Source organism: Gopherus flavomarginatus, chromosome 11 (genome assembly GCF_025201925.1).
Source record: "Gopherus flavomarginatus isolate rGopFla2 chromosome 11, rGopFla2.mat.asm, whole genome shotgun sequence".
NCBI classification, from domain to species: domain Eukaryota; kingdom Metazoa; phylum Chordata; order Testudines; family Testudinidae; genus Gopherus; species Gopherus flavomarginatus.
The window spans coordinates 21,848,720-21,871,270 of record NC_066627.1 but is presented as its reverse complement, the minus strand read 5'-3'; the positions used below and the strand labels follow the sequence as shown (position 1 = coordinate 21,871,270).

At 44.8% G+C, this 22,551-nt stretch overlaps 1 protein-coding gene across 2 annotated transcripts in view; it reads left to right on the top strand.

Moving 5' to 3' along the window:
* The window catches only part of NDRG3 (NDRG family member 3), a 121,747-nt gene that overhangs the window by 24,065 nt on the left and 75,131 nt on the right, over positions 1–22,551 (top strand). The window contains exon 1 of one of the 2 annotated variants that reach the window (XM_050918631.1): positions 21,518–21,674. The exons of the other annotated variant lie outside the window; for it this stretch is intronic. The gene's annotated coding sequence lies outside the window, so the exon portion shown is untranslated. Of the gene's footprint in view, positions 1–21,517; positions 21,675–22,551 lie in introns of those variants that run through there. 2 annotated transcript variants of the gene reach the window in all.

The window sequence follows — 22,551 nt, the reverse complement described above, 5'->3', positions numbered from 1 at the left end:
GACTTTAGTGGAGTGGACTCCAGGAAGTGTCCCACAATGCCTCACCATGACTACTTTTGGTCACCATTTTGAACTTTGCTGCCCAGTGACCAGGTACACAGGAACATGCCCCTCTCCTTTTAAAGCCCCACAAATTTTTGAAATTCCATTTCCTGTTTGGTTGGCATGGAGAGCTCACATAGCAACTGCCCAGCTGACCATGCCAGCTCCATGCAGTAAACGTGCTCCTGCCCAGAGTACACAGGAGGTGATGGATCTCCTGGGTCTGTGGGGGGAGGAGGTTGTGCAGGCACAGCTCCGATCCAGCCATAGGAACTTCAATATCTATGGCCAGATCGCTTGGGGCATGGGGGAGAAGGGTTACAACAGGGACACGTAGCAGTGTCATGTGAAAATCAAGGAGTTGTGACAGGTGTACCAGAAGGGAAGGGAGCCAAACAGTTGCTCTGGTGCGGAGCCGCTGATGTGCCGCTTCTTCAAGGAGCTGCACGCCTTCCTCAGCAGTGACCCCACCCCCACTGCCCTTGTGGATACTTTGCAGGAGCTGGAGTCACAGGCCACCAAAGCGAACCATGAGGAGGAGGAAGAATACGCAGGACAGGCAACAGGAGAGTGTCCAGTGGAGCAGCAAGCTAGGACCTCATTTTGACTTCTGAGCAGAAGAGCCACTCCCAGCAGTCCAGCACTGGCAAGCCTGATGCAGGGGAAGGGTCCTCTGATAAGTATGCAGTTTGCTTCAGTATTTCAGGAGCACATCTATTCAGGTACTATTTATTTAAATCAGGCTAAAAGAGGTGGTGAAATAACCAGTAGAGGTAGAGTTGCTTTCTGCTTCTCATTCTCCCTTACAGCTAGGCAGAGGGGGCCCTGCGGAATAGTTTATGTGCTCCAGGACATTCCTTGAATCCTCCATAGAGAGCTCAAGGAAACTTTGCTGCAGGTAGTCTTCAATCCTCTATCAAAGATTTCTGGGGAGGGCTGCCTTATTTCTTCCACTGCAGTAGGACACTTTTCCATGCCAGTCAGCGGTTACTTCATCAGGTATCATATGGACAGAGTCTGCAGCAGAACGCATGCAGTAACTGTTCCCTTTCAGCCTCCGTTACCCACAGGAGCGAGAGATCAGCTAAAATCACCACTTCTGGTGAAAATGCTGCCAGTATTCAGTTCAGTTGCCCTGTCTGCATACACAGATAGCCGTGTCCTACCGCCACTTATTGTCTCAACTCGTCCCCTTTCCCCCAGGCCATACTCACCGTGGCTGGGACTGCTGCCGTGCTCTGTGAATCCCAATGCAAGCTTGTAACTTGTGTGGATCAAGAGGAGTGAATGCACTCACAATAGTATCTCTGCCCATTGTTTCTTTAGCAGTTGCAAATGTGGCCTTGAGGGTCTCTCCCTCCACACTGGACTTCTTCCCCTTTGCCTCACAGATATTATGAAGCACACAGCAGGCAGCTATGACCAAGGGGATATTTTCTTCACTGAGGTCTAATCTCATGATTAAACATCACCAGTGGCCTTTCAAATGTCCAAAGGCATATTGAGCTGTCATTCTGCACTTGCTGAGCCTGTTGCTGACACGCTCCTTGCTGCTGTCTAGGTGGCCAGTATACAGCTTCATGAGTCATGGGAATAAGGGGTAGGCTGGATCTCTGTGACACTTCCGAGGGTATAATCTGGACTGATGAACAGCTGTGTCCCCTCAGTTCTCCAACCTGGCTTGCCTTTTACACTGCTTCGCTTTGAGAGCAACCACTCCTGGCCTGCTCTCTCTCAGCATCCAGCAGGTAAATTACTCCGGATATCCTGCATGAGTTCTATGGCCAGCCACCCTTGAATTGCACTGCAGAGAAACATCAGCAAATTCCCAGTCCCAGACTTTCCCCCAGAAATGTGCGACTTGTACTGCCGAGCTCACTCCCAGACAGCACAAGCTCATATAAAGTCTGTCATTTTATTAATCGAAAATGATATGCACAAATTCTATTATTCTAAATGGAGTTTCCCAAACATTTCAGTCCAAACACGCTGGACTAGATAAAAGAATAAAACAAGTTTATTAATGACAGAAAATGGATTTTAAGTAACTAGAAGTAATGAGGCATAAAAGTCAGAATTGGATACAAGAAAATAAAAAGTGAAACGCAACTAATACCCAACTTAACAAGCTAAGTGAATTCAAAGCAAAGTGTCTCTAACCACATCTTTTAGCAGTCTTACTGGATGTATCTTTCTATCAGTATCCCTCCCTGAGTCCAAAGCTGTTTCCCTTGTTTTTCAGGTGTTGTGGGTAGAGAAAAAGTAGGAACAATTTGTGGCTTCTCTCTCCTTTTATAGTCCTTTCTCTTTTTTTGAGAATCATCTCCAGCTGAGGCTCAGGAGACATCAAGTCTGTGTGGATAGGAACTCCCCAGTTGTTTCTTTTGTCAATATGTAGATTTTCGCCCACATCCTCTTTCCTATAACTTTGCATGCAGTGTTGCCACAATATTTCACTAGGACAATAATGATCAGTAAATTATGAATTTTCAAAAGATAGTTCACAAAGCATACTTTGTCCAAAATTTATCATAGTCTTGTAAAAGGGGGTGAGCATAGGGGTACAGGTTGTCACAGTCCCAGGATCACTGTTGGTATTTCAACATCCCCAATGATAATCCTCTGGTCTGGAAAGAGAGTCCCTGCTCGTAGCTTTCTGTACTGGCCTCTGTTCTTAAAGATGCGTGCTTCATGCACCTTCCGTGAACAGCCCCTGCTGATGGTCTGTTGACAAAATAGGGATATGTATGCCATCTATCATCCTACTGCAGTTCTGGAATACCATTGCTGCAAAACCATCCACTATTTCCCACACATTGCCCAGAATCACACAATCCTTCGTAGCAGGAGGCAATTAATGGCCCTGCACACTTGCATCACAGGAACCCCCACAGTTGATTTCCCAACTCCAAACTGAGTGTGTGACCATGCAAAAAGAATTTATTTACTGTGGCAGCTGTACATCAACATAACTTAAGTCAACTTGATTTTGTGATGTACACATGGCCTGGGTATGTGCTGGGGTTGGCGGGGAAGAAGCAGGATGTACTGCAGCTGATTTTTACTTTCCCACACCAGGGGTCTATGTTAAATTTTCCCACACCAGGAGGAATTTTATTAAGTTTTACCAAAATCCCCAAAAGATATGGTCTTTTTGGCAGCAATAGTCACCTGTTTTTGAAAGTTGTTTGTAATTGTCAACTACTCGGACTTGGGATTAAGACAATAAATAAAAATACTGTTTACTACAGAAGTTTACATCATGTACAGAAATGTTTGTATGTCTTGATTATTCACTATAATTGGCTGTGATCTTTGGAACAATTTAAATTAGCTAGAAGGACACATTGATTTGAATAATCAATTTTAATCTAGTTTTGCATTTGTACTTATTTTTCTAAAGAAAGGTTGGGACTTACTGGTTATTAACCATTAAAATGTGCTGATTTACAGCTAAATATAACCTTTACGCTAAACTTGGTGTTTTTTTTACTAACCAGGAGGATACACTATCTGTATACATTTAATTAAGCAACTATATAGCTTAACATATTTATACAGAGTCTTAATTTTTATTTTTTACTACTTTAAGGAAATAGCAAATGATTGTTTTTTACTTGTGATTTGTGTATTTGTATAGGAATAGCAATTCAGTTAAAATGCATAAAAATGTATTTTAAATTTAACTAAACTACCGCTAGGATGGACACATAAGAAAGATAAGTTTGTCAGAACATGATTTGTATTTAAAAGTAACTGATGTATTAAACAAAGGAAATATCTGTTATTGAACTGATTTGTTTCTGGTCACCATGTAGATTTAAAACTAGTAAAGCTCATTCTTTCACACATTTGTTTTTATTCATAGTCTGTAAAAGGAAAACAAGCTTTCTTGTTTTTTCAATTCCCTTTTGGTTTCTCAGCTTTGAATGAATTAGTCATTGAACTAAACTAATTGAAACACTGACATGAAGAAAATATTTTCTTTGCACCTACAGAAAGGGCTGCTGCCATCAAAGCTAGTTTAGTATTTCAACAAACTGGTTCCAGGTGCTTAGCCAGTGACTTCCACCAAGTCAATGATTTAACTTTATTTAAAACTTTTGCAGCAAACATGAACCACTTGAATATTTTTAATAATTTAATTTGATTTTAACAGTTTATAGTAAAATTAGCTCTTAATATAGGTTGTTGTAACTTCAAATTTAATTTTAAATAGGTTTATTTTTAAAAAGCAAATTGTATTTACTTTGAATTAAAACTGGATTTAAAAATATTTTTATCCATTCTGTAGTAAAATAAGGATATAATGTTCAGAAATTAACTAAAAACTCAAGCCCTGCTTTGTGTGGAGGGATGAACAATATATTAAATTTTTAGACTTTCATAAACCAAGCACAATTTAGGCAGGAATATGTCAAGCCTTTGAGTCTGCAGAATATGAATTTCGTGCTGTGCTCTCTGGACATGTCCAGTCTATAATAGAGGGCTTAGTTGAAAGAGGTTAACGTTACTTGTACACTTGTAGCAGAAAGCTAAGCTCATGAGCTAAGCACTAATTGTCTGAGCTGAGAAGTGCTGTAGTGTGGATCTCTCACTTCTGTGTGGTCTGGTTTCCCTGACATAATCTCTGACCTTCAAATGTAGATCCTTTGTGAAAAGTACCTCTACAAATACCATCACAGAGTTTATTGCTTCTTATCTCAGTGACTCCAGATAAAACTGGATCCATTTACAATGTTTTTTTCTACAGATAGCTGTGATCTCCTGTGTTCTGTTGTCTGTAGTAAAGATTCTGCAAGGCCAAGTTTTCCTGTTGGTTATGGAAAGGTGAACACCCTTTTCTTCAGTTATGTCTGTCATTATTACCTCTGCTCAGTCTCTCCTATGTAATATCCATCACTGGTTTTGTTCTGCATTTCTAAAAACAAAATATGAAAGCACTTCAAAAACTATGGTGGGGTTGTTTAATAAAGCCTAAAGTGAGGTGTTAGCGAGAAATAATTTGAGAGTCTTAAACTCTCCTTTTAGTGAAGCTGTAAGTGCTTTACTGGCTAATGTTGCAAACTGGAATACATGTTTTTAGGTTTAGATGGGGTTTTTCCGGAGGCGCTGAGCGGTTACAACATCAATTGACACCAGTTGGCACATAGCACTTTAGAAAACTAGTCCCTTTGTTTCCAGGACCTATCTTTCCTCCTTTACGGGCATATCCACCCTGCCGTCAGAGCACATTGCAGTTCATGTGCTAGCTAGATTAAAGCTAGCTTGGGGATGTCTACAAGTACCAATAGCGGTGACGTCTCAGCAGCACAGACATCAGTGTGTGCTGGTGGCTTGAGTAAGTACCCAAGACCCTAGGAAGGCTTAAACAGTCTGTGCTTCTGTGGTTTCACTGCTGTTGGTGCTCCCATTAGCTAGATAAAAGGTAGCTCAATTATGTCTGTGTGTGCTGCAGCCATACCTGTGATGGCAAGGTAGACATGCCCTCAGTTGTGGGAACCCTTCCATTTAGTCTTGGCTTCTACATTTGTGCAGCATGGTGCAATATCATCTGCATGTGCCCTAAAACATCAAGAAAATGAAATGGCAGGATAAACATCAAAAGCTGAAGGCGCGAAAAGGTGCCTTATTGGCTTAGTCTGTGAATCTGTAGCTTCAGTCTATTGAATCATAGCCCTTGAGACACCTAATTACAAGAGGCACCGAGAGAGAAGGGAAAGAGAAGGCCATTTCTTTTTTTCACATAGGCAAGGGGAGCAGTGACTTGTAGCCATTACAAATTTGTACACAAAGTTCAAAAATTCATTTGATTGTTAACTTGAAAATGATGAACGTTAAAATGCAGTTATTGTCAGAAAAACCACTATGGAAGTTTCCTCTTCTGCATCTTGGAGTCTTATCTGTCACTGATGCAAACCAGTCATTACCATCCTTGCAAGTCAAGTCCAGTACTACTATGGACGGGTCAGCTGGGCAGTACTCTGCCTCTTGCGTTTTCCACAGGATTGTCAATAAGGATCTGCCTGCAGAATTTTTATGAGTTAGTGAAGGTATAAAAAGTGAAAAACAACAGGCTCCCAGACAGAGTTTGCAGGTTGGCAGCTAGGAAGAACTTGGTCTGGCTTGTAAATAGAGTGCAGACATGTTTGCTTAGGGAATGGGAGGGAGGGATTTCCCAGGAGTTCCCAGTGTACTTTTTAGTCACTCATCTGTCTACATCTGCCCTTGAAGGAAGAATATAGTATATAGATAAAGTTAGGAGAGATGGGGTATAATTACTACTGGAAAAATCAGAGAATATTCAGAGAACAGCTGCAACAATCATTAGTAGTCTGGAAAACATGCCTTACAATGAGAGAGAGAACCACAGCTTATTAAGCTCACCAAAGAAAGAAGATTCAGGGGATTTAATCACAGTTTATAAGTACTTAGAAAGGGAGGGGAGATGTGATAATTTGGGCCTGTTTAGTCTAGTGTAATAAAATCCAGTGGCTGGAAGGTAAAGTCAGCTAAGGTCAAACTGGAAATCAGATGCCAGTATTTGCCGGTGAGAGCAATTAACCCTTGGAACAGATTGTCAAGGGACATGGTGCATTCCCCATAATTTAGAAAGACATCCATTGTTGATGTAAAGATTCCAAGAGAGACTCTGTAGTTCAGCCACAAGTTGTAGGGCTGGATGCAGCAATCATTGGGTGGACAGGCTTGATGGTCAAATTGGTCGTTTCTGGCCTTCCATCCTGGAAAGTGATCTCAGAAGAATAGGCATTTGCTGAAAGGTGCGAGCAAACTAAGAGCATAACATAAAAATAGATTAAAATGAATTACTGGAGTCAGATCCACTTATCCTGTACTACAGGCGTGTAGCCGTGTGCTGCAGTAGAATAGCACAATGCCCATGTTTAAGCTGAGAGGGTTGAGCTCTAGATCAGGATTTCTCAAATATCCATAAGCTGTTATATCTCCCTTCTTGTTTGCAATAATTTGGCCCCACCTCCCCATTCTTGTATAACATCCTTCTGGTGGCTACAGCAATTGTTTATGTGGAAAAGTGCCTTTCCATAAGAACAACCATACTGGTCAGACCAAAGGTCCATCTAGCTCAGTGTCCTGTCTTCCGACTGACCAATGCCAGGTGCCCCACAGGGAATGAACAGAACAGCTAATCATCAAGCTAATCCCATCTCTGGGAAGTATTCAATGTATTTTTAGCTTTTTAGTGCTGCTTAGCAGCTGGAAACAAGAAGCCAGCACCATGGGACCAGCGGTTAGTCCACAGACCACAATATGAGACTGTCTGAATTAAGTTTTCCCGAAAGGTCCTTCAAACACTGTGACATTACCAAAGGTATAATCTGGACTGCTGAACTGCTGTGTCCCCTCGATTCTTCAACCTTGAGTTCCTTTCACACTGCTTCACTATGAGAGCAGCCACTCCTGGTTTGCTCGCACATAGCCTCTAACATGCAAAATCACTCCCAACTGAATTGTGAGAGATCTCTTAGCTAGCCACTCTGAATTATATTGCAGAGTGACACCAGCAAATTTCCAGTCCCAGACTTGTCCCCAGAAATGTGTCCTTTGTATTGCCCAGGTCCTTCCTTCCGGAGAATACAAGTTCATAGATAGTCTATCAGTTTATTAATAGAAAATGATATGCATAAATCCTGTTGTTTCAAATGAAGTTTCCCAAACACTTCAATCCAAACACACACTGGTTTAGCTAAAACAAGTCTTTTAACTATATAAAGATAGATTGTAAATGATTATGAGTAATGAGGCATAAAAGTCAGTATTGGTTACAAACAAAAGGTGAAACAAACTAGTATCTAACTTAACAAGCTAAATGAATTTAAAGAAAAAGGTTTCCTTCACCACATTCTTACAGCAGTCTGGCTGGATTCCTTCAGCCAGAACCTGTCCTCCAGTTCAGTGATGCTTCCTTTGTCTTTCAGATGGTGTTGATGCCGAAAGTAGAGATGAGGGGAGAGAGGTAATCTGGAGTGTGGTCACCTTTCTTATAGCATTTCTCTTCTTTGAGAATCATCTCCAGCTTGGGTTCAGGCAACAGTAAGCCTGTGTAATGGGAACTTCCAACTGTTTCTTTGCCAACATGTAAATTTCTTGCTCAGAACCTTTTTCCTGCAAAGAATAGCCACTTAACTAGGTGAGAGTTCATTTGATTATGCTGACACCTGGCTGAGGTGCTGGCTAGCCTTTTGTCTCTGGGAAACAGGTTTGAACTTGTTTCCCTCGACTTGGATCATGTCTTATAAAATAGAATTTTATAACTTTAACAATGTTTCCACACATTTCACTGGGACAATAATGATCAGCGAATTATGAGTTTTCAAATGATAGCTCATAAGACATACTTTGCATGAAATTTATCACAGCCTTTTGAAAGTGGTGAACATAAGAGTACAGATTGTCACAAACGCTATCATCTGATTTTGTAGCTATGCTTCTTTGAGGCTACTGCTCTAGTCACTTAGTGTGTGCGTGCAATCAGCTCTCTTCCTGCAGTCATGTCATCTGCACTCTAGAAATGTTATGCCAGGGCCTCATTCCACTCTGAGTGAACTGATTTTGTGTATTGCAAGCACAGTGGAATTCTCTAGCTGTTGGATGATGAGTGCTTATGTGACCCTGGAACTGAGAGAACACGAACTTAGAAGACCTTCTGAAACCACCATTCTGACCACTGGGCTGGAGACACTGGCACGCTGTTGGTAGTTAGGAGTCATAAAGGGCCAAATTTTAGTGTGTTGGGTGATGTAACCTTAACTCCATTAGACCTAATTACTCTCATTCTACCAATATGTAAGAGAGGCCACAGTGGTTATATATTGCAATGAAAACATAAACCTATCTACCCTAGAAAAGGTAGACGCAGCTTACGAGTAAAAGGTAGACTCGGTACATTAATAAAATAAACTATACGGGCAAAAGCACTTTTATAGCAGTGTCACTGCGTCTACACTAGGGTTTTTTCCAATATTGAATTATCACACTTCTGATTGATATTGCCATAATTGCAAAAGCTTCTAGTGCAGATCTGGCCTCACTGTATGTAGCCTACATTGTCTCTACCCATGTCTCTGGCATGGCCTTGTGTATCCTCCTGAGCTTTGAACAGGTCCTGGCTGTTGGGTGGGGATGAATCCAGCTCACTATGGCTGTGGAACTCCCCTGAGGGATCATCTCTTAGGCTACACCAATTGGTGAGCTCCCTAGAAAAGATCCTGTCAAGTCCTGGATAACTTATGGGAGTTCCAGGAGGGCTGCTCTTGTCTTTAATATATCTAGAGACCTGAAATCCTTGTTCTGTCTCTATTTCTCCGAGGAGATACCCACTTCAGCCACTTGCTTAGACATCTACTTGTAAATTCTGATGACTGATAGCTGAGACTGTGTGTGCTCCTCACTCTACAGAGTAGTGAGGTGCTGACCTCTTCGCAGGTCCAGACTGATGTGTAATGTGTGATCAAAGGGCAAAGAAGTTTGCATTTCCTCAGAAATATGTTTCCTCACTGAGAAAGTGGCTCATGAATAGGACCCATGTGTTTGCTAGTGCTACCTGAAGAGTGGGATGACTTCCGACCCTGTGAAGCATAGCCTGGGAAACCAAACAGGTCAGTTATGTAGACTGGTGAGATGTGGGACAGCTGCTCCAGGACTGTTTGTAACAGCTTAGTTAAATCAGAAATGTGATGTGTCCTTTGCTGCCACTAAATGGTTCTGTTCTGTATAGATTTTTATGCTGCTCTCATCACCGTAGTATCTGAGGCCTGGTCTACACTACGCGTTTAAACCGATTTTAGCAGCGTTAAACCGATTTAACGCTGTACCCGTCCACACTACGAGGCCCTTTATATTGATATAAAGGGCTCTTTAAATCGGTTTCTGTACTCCTCCCCGACGAGAGGAGTAGTGCTAAAATTGGTATTACCATATCGGATTATGGTTAGTGTGGCCGCAAATCGACGGTATTGGCCTCTGGGTGGTATCCCGGAGTGCACCACTGTGACCGCTCTGGACAGCAATCTCAGCTCGGATGCAGTGGCCAGGTAACCAGGAAAAGCCCCGCGAAATTTTGATTTTCATTTCCTGTTTGCCCAGCGTGGAGCTCTGATCAGCACGGTGGTAATGCAGTCCCAAATCCAAAAAGAGCTCCAGCATGGACCGTACGGGAGATACTGAATCTGATTGCTGTATGGGGAGACAAATCTGTTCAATCAAAGCTCCGTTACAGAAGACGAAATGCCAAAGCGTTTGAAAAAAAAATCTACAGGCTACACAGTGCTGCGTGACAAGCGTAACGGGAAGCCAGAGACTCAAATGGATGCTCATGGAGGGAGGGAGGGGGTACTGAGGACTCCAGCTATCCCACAGTCCCCGGCAGTCTCTGAAAAGTATTTGCATTCTTGGCTGAGCTCCCAATGCCTGTAGGTTCCAACACATTGTCCGGTGTGGTTCAGGGAATAGCTCGTCAATTTACACCCCCCCACCACGTGAAAGAAAAGGGAAAGAAATCATTTCTTGACTTCTTTCAATGTCACCCTATGTCTACTGAATGCTACTGGTAGATGCGATGCTGCAGCGGTGAAGAGAAGTATCTGCTCTTCTCCCCTCCCCGGTGGCAGACGGTGCAGTAGGACTGGTAACCGTTCTTCTTATCAGCTCGTGAGTGCTGCTGGCTGGCTTTAGGTGTGGCTGGCCGGGGGCGCCTGGGTGAAAATAGGAATGACTCCCGGTCATTCCCAGTAGATGGTACAGAACGGCTGGTAACGGTCTTCATCATAGCAATTGGGGGCTGAGCTTCAATCAGCCCCCTCCCTTTCATGTGTAAAGAAAAGATTCTGTACTGCCTGGACTATCATAGCAGTGGGATGCTGGGCTCCTGTCCCCCACGCTGCTTAATGTCCTGCCTTGACTATCATAGCACCCGGAGGCTGCCTCCCCCTCATTTTATGTCACTAAGAACTCAGTGTTTCTTATTCCTGCATTCTTTATTACTTCATGACACAAATGGTGGGGACACTGCCACGGTAGCCCAGGAAGGTTAGGGGAGAAGGGAAGCAACGGGTAGGGTTGTTGCAGGGGCACCCCCCGTGAATGGCATGTAGCTCATCATTTCTGTGGGGTCTGACACAGAGCAGCTGTACTCTCTGATACACTGCTTCTCTAGTACGTTTGCCCCATATTCTAGGCAGGACTGACTCTATTTTTAGAAACCATAAAGGAGGGATTGACTTGGGGAGTCATTCCCAGTTTTGCTTTTGTGCCCCAGGCCGATCTCAGCCAGGGGCACCCATGATAGCATCAGACAGCACAGAAGGACAGATAACCGTCATCTCATAGCCAAATTACACTGGCAGCAGACGGTACAGAACAACTGGTAACCATCTCTGCTGTCATGCAAAAGCAAATGAATGCTGCTGTGTAGTGCTGGAGTATCGCCTCTGTCCGGGGCATCCAGTACACATACGGTGACTGTAAAAAAAAAAAAAAAAAAAAAAAAAGAAAAGCTGAACGGGCTCCATGGTTGCCATGCTATGGCGTCTGCCAGGGCAATCCAGGGAAAAAGGGCGCGAAATGATTGTCTGCTGTTGCTTTCCCGGAAGAAGGAATGACTGACAACATTTACCCAGAACCACCCGAGACACTGCTTTTGCCCCATCAGCCACTGGGCTCTCAACCCAGAATTCTAAGGGGTGGGGGAGACTGCAGGAACTATGAGATAGCTATGGAATAGCTGCCCACAGTGCAACGCTCCGGAAATTGACGCTAGCCTCGGACCATGGACGCACACCACCAAATTAATGTGCTTAGTGTGGCCGCGTGCACTCGACTTTATACAATCTGTTTTATAAAACCGGTTTATGTAAAATTGGAATAATCCCATAGTGTAGACGTACCCTGAGTACCGCCTTGTAGTGCATTAAGCAATGTAACTACACATCTGTCACGTGTTTGTTCTCTCATCTACAGGGAGAATCACGTGGAACATCTTGGCTTGGTCGTGTTTGTGGGTTTTATGTGTTTTTTAATATACCTGTTGCTATGTGTTTATGTAAAAGAAGGCAGGGTCAAAGAAGAACACATTGCATTTGGAGCGGAAAATGGTGAGCTTTGTGATGGTTCTTGGGGGGAGATCGTTCTCCAGCATCAGACCACCCTTGGAGAAAGTTCTGTCTCCCACACAAATGAGTTTTATTGTTCATAGCTCCATTGTGATTGCACTTCCATCAAGGCAGGGTTACAGCTGTTGTGAACCAGAGTAACTTTCTGATTGAAGTCCAGAGCACCATGCATGGGAGGAAATGTATTGGTGTGGCTCGTCCTGCATTCAGATACACATGAGTTATTACCCTTTGTGACAGTTCCAAACCAGTGGGGTACAGGAGTCTGGTAGAGGGCAAATATACTGGTCACTGGATGAGTAGTGTTCTGTTCCCTGAGTGACCAGAGCAGGGGCTGCACTAGAATAATCAGGAAGCTGCTAGAACCAATTAAGGCAGACAGACTGATTAGACCACCTGCAGCCAATCAAGGCAGGCTGATCAGGGCACCTGGGTTTAAAAAGGAGCTCACTCCAGTCACGAAGGGGGGAGCCAGAGGAGAGGAAGTGCGTGTGAGGATAAAGAAGGTGTTTGGAGGAGGCCATGGGGAAGTAGCCCAGGGAGTTGTAGCTATCATGCAGCTGTTACAGGAGGCACTATAGACAGCTGCAATCCACAGGGCCCTGGGCTGGAACCCGGAGTAGAGGGCGGGCCCGGGTTCCCCCCAAACCTCCCAACTCCTGATCAGACACAGGAGAAGTTGACCCAGACTGTGGGGAAGATCACCGAGGTGAGCAAATCTGCCAATAAGCGCAGGACCCGCCAAGGTAGAGGAGGAACTTTTTCACACCTTGCAATCTTTGTGTATAGATGAAGCTTTATATTCTTACACAATCTCTGAATTTCACCCTCCCGGTATATGTGGAGGAAGGGGCAGACATATCTTATGTGTTTGATAAGTAGGCCCTGCCAAATTCCTTCATGAAAAATCCGTCCCAGACCGGTGAAATCTCATCTTTTGTGTGCTTTTACCCTATACTATACAGATTTCAGGGGGGAGATCAGCATTTCTCAGATTGGGGGTCCTGACCCAAAAGGGAGTTGTAGGGGGATTGTGGTATTGTTACCCTTACTTCTACTCTGCCTTCAGAGCTGGGCAACCAGATTGTGGCAGATGTTGGCCGGGGGCCGAGTTCTGAAGGTGTCACCCTGCCAGCAGCAGCACAGAAGTAAGGATGACAATACCATACCATTTCACCCTTACTTCTGCGCTGCTGTCTTCAGAGCTGGGCAGGGTGAGTGTGGCGGCTGCTGACTGAGGGCCTAGTTCTGCAGGCTGCAGTGCAGAAGTAAAGGTGGCAATACCATACCAGGCCATCCTTACTTCTGCGTTGCTGCTGGCAGAGGCTCTGCTTTCAGAGCTGGGCTCCCAGCCAGGAGCCACCGCTCTCCAGCTGCCAGGCTCTGAAGACGGTGCTGCCGCCAGCAGCTGCACAGAAGTAATGCTAGCAGTACCTCAACCCCTGTACAATAACCCTGCGACCATCCCACAACTCCTTTTTGGATCAGGACCCCTGCAATTACAACACCATGAAATTTCAGATTTAAATAGCTGAAATCATTAAACTTACAATTTTTAAAATCCTGTGAGCATGAAATTCGACCAAAATGGACCATGAATTTGGTAGGGCCCTAGTGATAAGTCTCAATGGCATAACCTATATGCTGTGGGGGTTGAGAGATACTTCTCTGAATTTGCCCAAGAATCCTTTTAATTTGTAATTCAGTTTCTGAGGTGTTCTAATGATCTACAAGATGACACTTCGCTGTGTGGCTTTGGTGGGAGCAAATCCATCCTGAGTACCCACATGTGTCGTGGCAGTCTCAGTCAAACTTCATCCCGTGTGTGATTTACCAGACTCCAGGATGATCCATGCTCTTAGGTGCTTTCTGCCTCCCTCACAAAATATGTGATGTGGAATGAAAACTCAAGCTGCTTAAATTCTAACTAATGGGGATAAGTTGCTTTTAGATTAATCTCCCTCAAACTAGTCAGACACTGAAGATGCCCTAGAGAGTGTCTTGCTACTTCACAGTGGAATTTTCATCCCTAATTGGTGTCTGCCTCCTGTAATGTTCCACAAGGGACATTTACAAGAGCAGTTGATCTCCGCAAGTTGCCTCCTGCTGCTGCATCCCACCTGGTCCAGGCTAATCGACTGCTTTTTGCACTTGGAGGGATATGTCCTGCGTACTTACTGCACAGTTCTTACATGAATCTGACTTCTTAGAATACACAGTTAGGACAGGGGAAGAGAATGTTGCACAGTAAAAACACTCAGAAGCAGGGCAAAAAGCAAAGTGCATGAGAAGCCAGTCCAGCTCTGTTGTCTACTTATTATGTGGATTTCTGTGTTATTGCCCTGTTCAGCAGTATTTGTCTCATCATGATGTGCTGAACCTTTTTGTCATGTGCTCTCTGCATGGTGCAGGATAGTGAACTTTGGGAATGAGAGACATTTTTATCAAACAAGGACTCTAAAATTATTTTGTCTTATTCTGCAGTTAACACTTTGCCAAAACACCATTTACAATGTTCTTAAAGCTTTGCTCCACAGCTCTGTTCAGAAGATTGTTTTGCAGTGTTGTTTATGACCTTTAGTGAAGCCTGGTGGGTCTCCAGAAACAGCCCATCTGATTAATTTACATTGCTTATGCTCTCCTACCTGTGTAAGCACAAAACCGGTTGAATTTCTCCAGAAAATGCATTTGAGTAGAAACGTGTAATAAGGCATTGTGGTCACATACAATTGTTAGTTTGTTGCAGATGTTTCATAGATGGAACTGATGAGCATAAACTATTCAGTGTTATTACTGAAGTAGGAAAATATCGATCTTCAAGAGCAGAAGTTCTCAAACTGGGAGGCACACTGCCCTGGGGTGGCCTAGAGTGTATTCTGAGGATGTGTGAGAAGCTTTAGGGGGAAAAAGCTTACTGTGCACATACAGAGCTGAGTGGCCAGAAAGCAGCAGTTGCTTGCTGGGTGGTTGGGGAATGGGGGGCATAAACTACTACAGACACACAGAAGGGGGGCGTGATCAAATAAGTTAGAGAACTGCTTCTCAAAAACATGCATGTCCTATGTGTTCGGTTGGAATGGTGGTAGACTGCATGTTCCCAAAGTCTGAAAAACCAGTGAAACTGATCCGACCCCTCCCATCTAGCCATAGCCTAAACTACCACAGACTTACTTGTAGGATCAAATATCTGTACAGCCATATTATAGTTACAGGGCTCGTCCGCAGGAGGCTGCTTTACATTCTTTGCTGAAAGTGAATATTTTGATTGTACATGCCAGGCCCTCCTGAATAACACAGATTTTACACTCGTCAGTGTCCCTTTTACTATGACTTCATGTAGACCTCCAGCCACCATAGCCAGGGGTGGATCTTACCATTCAGGTGCCATTTACATCAGATATGGTGATTTGTTCTGTTCTTACATTCACTGGAAATAAACTGACTGCCAGTTTAGCAGATTTCTACACTCTCCTGAGTTAGGAAGCTATTCAGAATGTATAACTTGCTCCTTGCTGCAGTTTAAGCCCATTAATTCTTGTCTTTAGTGGTTAAGGAGAACAGTTGATCACACTCCTCTTCATAACAACCTTTTACATGCTTGGAAGCTGTTACCATCTCCCTTCTCAGTCTTGTCTTTTCCAGACTACACAAACCCAATTTTTTCAGTCTTTCCTTGGAGGTCATGTTCCTAGACTTGTCATTTTTGTTGCACTTCTCTGGACTTTCTCCAATTTGTCCACATCTTTCCTGAAACGTGGCGCCAGGAACTGGACACAATATTCCTGTTGAGGCCTAATCAGCACAGAATAGAGCAGAAGAATTACTACTTGTGTCTTGTTACAACACTCCTGCTAATAGGTCCCAGAATGATGTTCCCTTTTTTTGCAACAGTGTTACACTGTTGACTCATATTTAGCTTGTGATCCACTATAACCCCCAGATCTCTTTCCTCAGTAGTCATTCCCCATTTTGTATTTGTTTCCCCTGCTTGTGTACACATAATCAGAGCTAATGTAAATATAAATAGGAGGAAAGCTGCCGTGGCATGGGTAGCAGTAGTGAAAGCACAGTAAGCTGTGCTGAGTACAAACCTGACTGAAACTGGTGGCTATGTACTTGGCACGGCTCAGCTGTGCCTCTACTGCTGCTACCATTGCTATGCTACTATTGATATTTGTGCTAGCTTGATGAGAGCGAGTGTGAATGTGTACATAAGCAGGGGAATCTCACATTGTAAGGGAGGCGTAGCCACCGTGGTGGTGTATTTGAGATCTAGACAGACCTTGATGTCCATGAAATAGATGGAGATTGGTGCTGAGAGTGGTGGCTTGGTGCCTGTTTTCTGCTATACTTTCCTTAAAACAGTTGAAATCACCTTTGGCTGTTTCTGTAGAATCTATTGCCATAGTAATGGAGTGCCAAACATGGTAAGTTTAAAATCTGCACAGTGTTGTCCAAAAGCACTTCAGACTGAAGTGTGCGGAGAGTCTGGTACACTTGAAGAGTGAAAAAACTAATTCAGATCTTGTCTGGCACCTTCTCCCAGTCACTTCAGGGGTTAGTTCACAAGGTCAGCGCCCCCTTCTGCCATTTGCATGCTGTCATCTGGTTTGCAACTCCTCTCTTATCTCAGGAACTGCAGCACCCTCTTCATGACTCAGCCCTCCAAGTAGGTCACTTAGCATTTTCCCCCATTTCGGGGTATGCTGCTTAAATTCTCTGAAACTCCCACAGCGACCCAGGAAGTTTTCCCGTTCACTGACCTGCCGGTCTGTGCTATGCCTTCAGTGGCTGGTAGGGGAACTCGGGCTCGCCAACTACTCCGGATTCCAATCCACAGATCTTGCACCTTGCAGTTCTATGCTTTCCTTTCCCAGACCTCACTTCTCCCGCCCTGGACTGCTTCTTACCACTCCTGATTCCCCTCCTTGCTCTGGGTGGACCAGCTCCAAACCCTCTTCCCAGGGGGTGACTGCCCTTTCCCAGCAGCAGCCTTTGTGTGTTGCCAGCTTTCTGGATTTTTGGCTTAAAGGTTCCTTCTGTTCATAGCCATTGTCTTGGCCAATGGAGAAAGAGTTGGTCCCTGGGATAGTCAGGACCTAGCTGGCTAGTGGAGAGCCTCACCTTGAACTGCATCTTGGTATTGGATGTTGTCATCCTGGGCCAGCATTTCTCTGTGTTTTGTATAGCTAGTGGAGACCTTTCCTTACGAGCACAACATGGAGGGGGGAGATGCAACCCTGAGCTGTCGGGCCCTTCTGTTAGCACTACAAGGGCGTTCAGCTGTAGGGCGTCATGTGTAGCTTCCTCTGGCTGAGCTTCTGACTGGCAAAAATGGTTCCAGTGAACTCCAGGGGACATAACCAACTCTGAAATGAGTTCTGTCGCCCCAAGGGCACTCTTTACCTTATTGAGAATAGTCCAGAATGGAACAAGGAATTTGAAGTTAAACCTGCTGTTGATTCTCTGCCTTGCAAAAAGCTACTGGCAGATGAGTATCTGCTCCATCTCGTGCCTTTCATTTGAAGTATCTATCTTAGTTTCTTCTCTTAAATTTTTAAACGAAGAAACTGAGATGTCTTAGGAAATCTGTAAATACTCATAGATTTTAAGGTCAGAAGGAACCATCATGATCATCGTAGTCTGACTTCCTGCACATTGCAGGCCACAGAACCTCACCCATCCACTTCTGTAATTGATCTCTTAACCTCTGCCTGAGTTACTGAAGTCATCATTTAACAACTTCAAATTACAGAGTCTACCATTTAGTCTAGTTCTGGGATTCTCAATCTTCATTGCACCGCAGCCCCCTTCTGGCAACAAAAATTTCTACATGACCCCAGGAGGGTGGACCTAAGTCTGAGTCGACCCAAGCCCTGCTGCCCTGGGTTTGGTAAAGCCAAAGCCCGAGCCCCACTGCCCCGGGCATGGGGCTAACTTCCAAGGGCTTCAGTCCCAGGTGAGACCTGTAACCTGAGCCTCACCACCAGGATTGAAGCCTTTGGTCTTTGGCTTCGGCCCCAGGTGATGGGATTTGGGGTTTAGACCCTAGCCCCAGCAAGCCTAATGCCAGCCCTGATGGCCCCATTAAAATTGGGTCATGATCCACTTTGGGGTCCTGTAAGAATGTGCAACTCACCCTTTTGGTGCCTCCTGCTGGTGTCCTGGGAATTAACTCATTTTCCAGCCTTGGAGCGCCCTGTGCAGGCCAGTGTCCCACTGCCGCTGGGCCTCCACATCCCTCTCTGGACTCCGTTGCCCCGTTATCTGGGGTTCTGCCCTGGCAGTAACCACTCATTCTTAGGGTATCCCCTCCCCAGGGAACCTCCCACATCTGAGACTGCCTCTCAGGGTATGTCTACACTATGGGATTATTCCGATTTTACATATACCGTTTTTTAAAAATACTTTAAAGTCGAGTGCACATGGCCACACTAAGCATATTAATTCAACGGTGTGCGTCCATGTACCGAGGCTAACGTCGATTTCCAGAGCATTGCATTGTGGGTAGCTATCCCATAGCTATCCAATAGTTCCCGCAGTCTCCCCCACCCTTTGGAATTCTGGGTTGCGATCACAATGCTTGATGGAGCAAAAACAGTGTCGCGGGTGTTTCTGGGTAAATGTTGTCACTCAATCCTTTCTCTGTGAAAGCAACAGCAGACAATCATTTAGCGCCCTTTTTCTCTGGATTGCCCTGGCAGACGCCATAGCATGGTAACTGTGGAGCCCGTTTAGCCTGTTTTCCACTGTCACCGTATGTGTAGTGAATGCTGCTGACAGACGTGGTACTGCAGTGCTATACGGCAGCATTCATTTGCCTTTGCAAGGTAGCAGAGACAGTTACCAGCCCTGTTGCACCGTCTGCTGATTTGGAAATTGGCAATGATGGTTACCAGTCCTTTTGTACCATCTGCTGCTGTCATGAGTGCTCCTGGCTGGCCTCGCTGAGGTCAGCCGGGGGCGCATGGACAAAAATTGGACTGACTTCCCAGGTCATTCCCTTCTTTATGTTTTGTCTAAAAATAGAGTCAGTCCTGCCTAGAATATGGGGTAAGTCTACTAGAGAACCAGAGAGCACAGCCGCTCCACGTCAGAGCCCCAGAGATCCCGCAGAAATGATGAGCTGCATGCCATTCTAGGGGGTGCCCCTGCAACAAACCCACCCGTTGCTTTCTTCCTCCCACACCCCTCCTGGGATACTGTGGCAGTTATCCCCCCATTTGTGTGATGAAGTAATAAAGAATGCAGGAATAAGAAACACTGAGTTTTTAGTGAGATAAAATGAGGGGGAGGCAGCCTCCAGCTGCTATGATATTCCAGGCAGGACATCTCCATTACTCATTAAAGGATGAGAGAGGGGGAGAGGAGCACAGCCTCCCGCTGCTATGATGAGGACGGTTACCAGCCCTATTGCACCATCTGCCAGGACTGAATCTCTAGGATACAAAGCTTGAAGAAGGGAATGATCGGGAGTCATTCCCATTTTTTCCCAGGCGCCCCCAGCCGACCTCACTGAGGCCAGCCAGGAGCACTCACAGAATGATGATGATGACGGCTATCAGTCATTTTGTACCGTACCTTCTGCCACCGAGGAGGGGAGGGGAGTGGATGCTGCTGTTTAGCGCTGCAGCACCCCGTCTACCAGCAGCATCCAGTAGACATATGGTGACATTGAAAAGAGACAAGAAACGTTTTTTTCCCCTTTTCTTTGAGGGGGGGAGAAGGGGGTAAATTGAGGACATATTCCCTGAACCACTGGCGACAATGTTTTTGACCCTTCAGGCATTGGGAGCTCAGCCAAGAATGCAAATGCTTTTCGGAGACTGCAGTAACTGTGGGATAGCTCGAGTCCTCAGTACCCCCTCCCTCCCTCCATGAGCATCCGTTTGATTCTTGGGCTTTCCGTTATGGTTGTCACACAGCACAGTGTTGAGTCCCTGCTGTGGCTTCTGTCTATCATAGCCTGGAGATTTTTTTCAAATGCTTTTGCATTTCGTCTTCTGGAACAGAGCTCTGATAGAACAGATTTGTCTCCCCATACAGCAATCAGATCCAGTATCTCCTGTACGGTCCATGCTGGAGCTCTTTTTGGATTTGGGACTGCATGGCCACCCGTGCTGATCAGCGCTCCATGCTAGGCAAGCAAGAAATGAAATTCAAAAGTTCACGGAGCTTTTCCTGTCTACCTGGCCAGTGTATCCGAGTTCAGATTGCTTTCCAGAGCGGTCAGAATGGTGCACTGTGGGAGACCGCCCGGAGGCCAATACCGTTGAATTACAGCCACACTAACCCTAATCCAACATGGCAATATCTATTTCAGCGCTACTCCCCTCGTCGGGGAGGAGTACAGAAATCTGTTTTAAGAGCCTTTTATATCGATATAAAGGGCTTCATTGTGTAGAGGGGTGCAGGGTTAAATCAGTTTAATGCTGCTAAATTCGGTATAAACGCGTAGTGTAGACCAGGCCTCAATCAGTGCAGCCTAAGGCCTAGGCTCCCAGCAGCCAGACACCTGAGAGAGAATTCTCTGTAGTAACTCAAAGCCCTCCTCCTCTAGTGTCCCATCACTAAGACTACGATTTAGTCACAGGTGTTTTTAGTAAAAGTCACGAACAACTCATGGGCAATAAACAAAACGTTCATGGCCTGTGACCTGTCCATGACTTATACTAAAAATTCCTGTGATTAAATCTTGGGTGGGTTGGGGGTACGCTGTTGAGGAGGGTTTTTTTGCCCCCAGTGCTTCCCTTGGAAGGCTGTTCCAGAATGTCACTCATCTGATGGTTAGACAGCTTCATCTAATTTCAAGCCTAAACTTGTTGATGGCCAGTTGATATCCTTTTGTTCCTGTGTCCACATTGGCACTTCATTTAAATAACTCTTCTGCCCCCTGGTACTTATCCCTCTAATGTATTTATAGAGAGCAATCATCTCTCCCTTCAGCCTGTGGGTAGGAGTCTTTGATCAGGCATCTGCTTCTGCATTCTGCTGGGGATATCTGATGTTTTCAGGTCAGAAAGCTCATTTGTTCAGATCTGTACAAATCCCCTGTAAATCAACCTTAGTAGTGTCTGTGTGTCTGCAAGGATCAGTGTTACGGTTTGCAAATTAAAGTGGTTTATTCTCAAAACAACTGTGCCCTGAAGTAAAAGGACCAGGAACTATCTTTAAAAATGTGCTCCATCAACAGCTTTGTTCTACTCTAGGACCTTGGTGCAAAGCACACCTTCCGTTCTCATAATGAGGACTGTCTAGTCTTCTGCCAACTGAAATTAAGTATTAATCATTTGTAATCTGTTCTTTCTAGGTGCTGAAAAGGGAATGAATGTATAACCCCTCAGAGGACTCCCCTTTAGTCCAGAATCTCACCAGAGAACCAGGCATCAAAGCTCACTTTAACGACTGAGTGGCTCAACCGTAATTTTGAGAACAGGAAAAGAACACCCCTATACATTTTAACAAGCCCTGAATATATTTACGGTAACTGGATTCCCTAGTGTTGGGGGTACTCCTGACACCAAGGAATTTCAGTTTCAACTCCTTCCCATGCCTTTAGTTTTTTGGAGAGTGAGCTCATCACTCTGTTGTTTTCTGTTAATGTATTTTTTCTCTGTGATGAGTGAAGCTGTTAAACAGTGTGCCATGTGCTAATGAGATGAATGCTGCGAAGTTCTCAGAAGTGCCATGTATGAATATATTTACTATATCAGTCCTCTGTGTTGACAGGTTTTGTTTCCCTGTTACACAAGAGTGAATTTCACTGGAGTGAAATAGCTTTTTCTTTCAACTTACAGTATTTTTCCTCTAATGGAAATGATACAGCTCCTTGAACTGATTGTACAAACTGTGACAGGATGGGATACATCTGTCAAATTACGAACTCCACTTTGTATTGTGTTGAACACAAACCTAACTGTGCCTGAGAGCAGCCTGTAGGAAGTACTGCATTCCAGACAGTGCCTGGCTCAGACATCAGTAAGGACTATCACTATGAGCCATCAAGATCACAGTCTGGTGCTTTCCATAGGATAATGGGTTTCCTATACAGAGGCCAGCAGGTGGGGCAAGCATAACAAGAGGGGGTGTACGTGGAGGAGGAGGCAGTGCTGGAGCACAGGCACAGAGGAGTGACCCTACTTAAAAGTAGGGTTCTGCTTGGTGCGGGGGGCAGACCATCACCATATACAAGGACTTGCCAGAGAAAGGGGATGAAAGGGACCCTACCCAGCTGGAAACATGGTGACATCTTGGACTCTCAGGAGGGGTGAGATCAGACTAGAGGAAGGAGCATTTCAGGACTTCGATTGTTTTCAATAGAAGGGACCCCTGTGATCATTTCTGGCTTCCTCTGTATAAC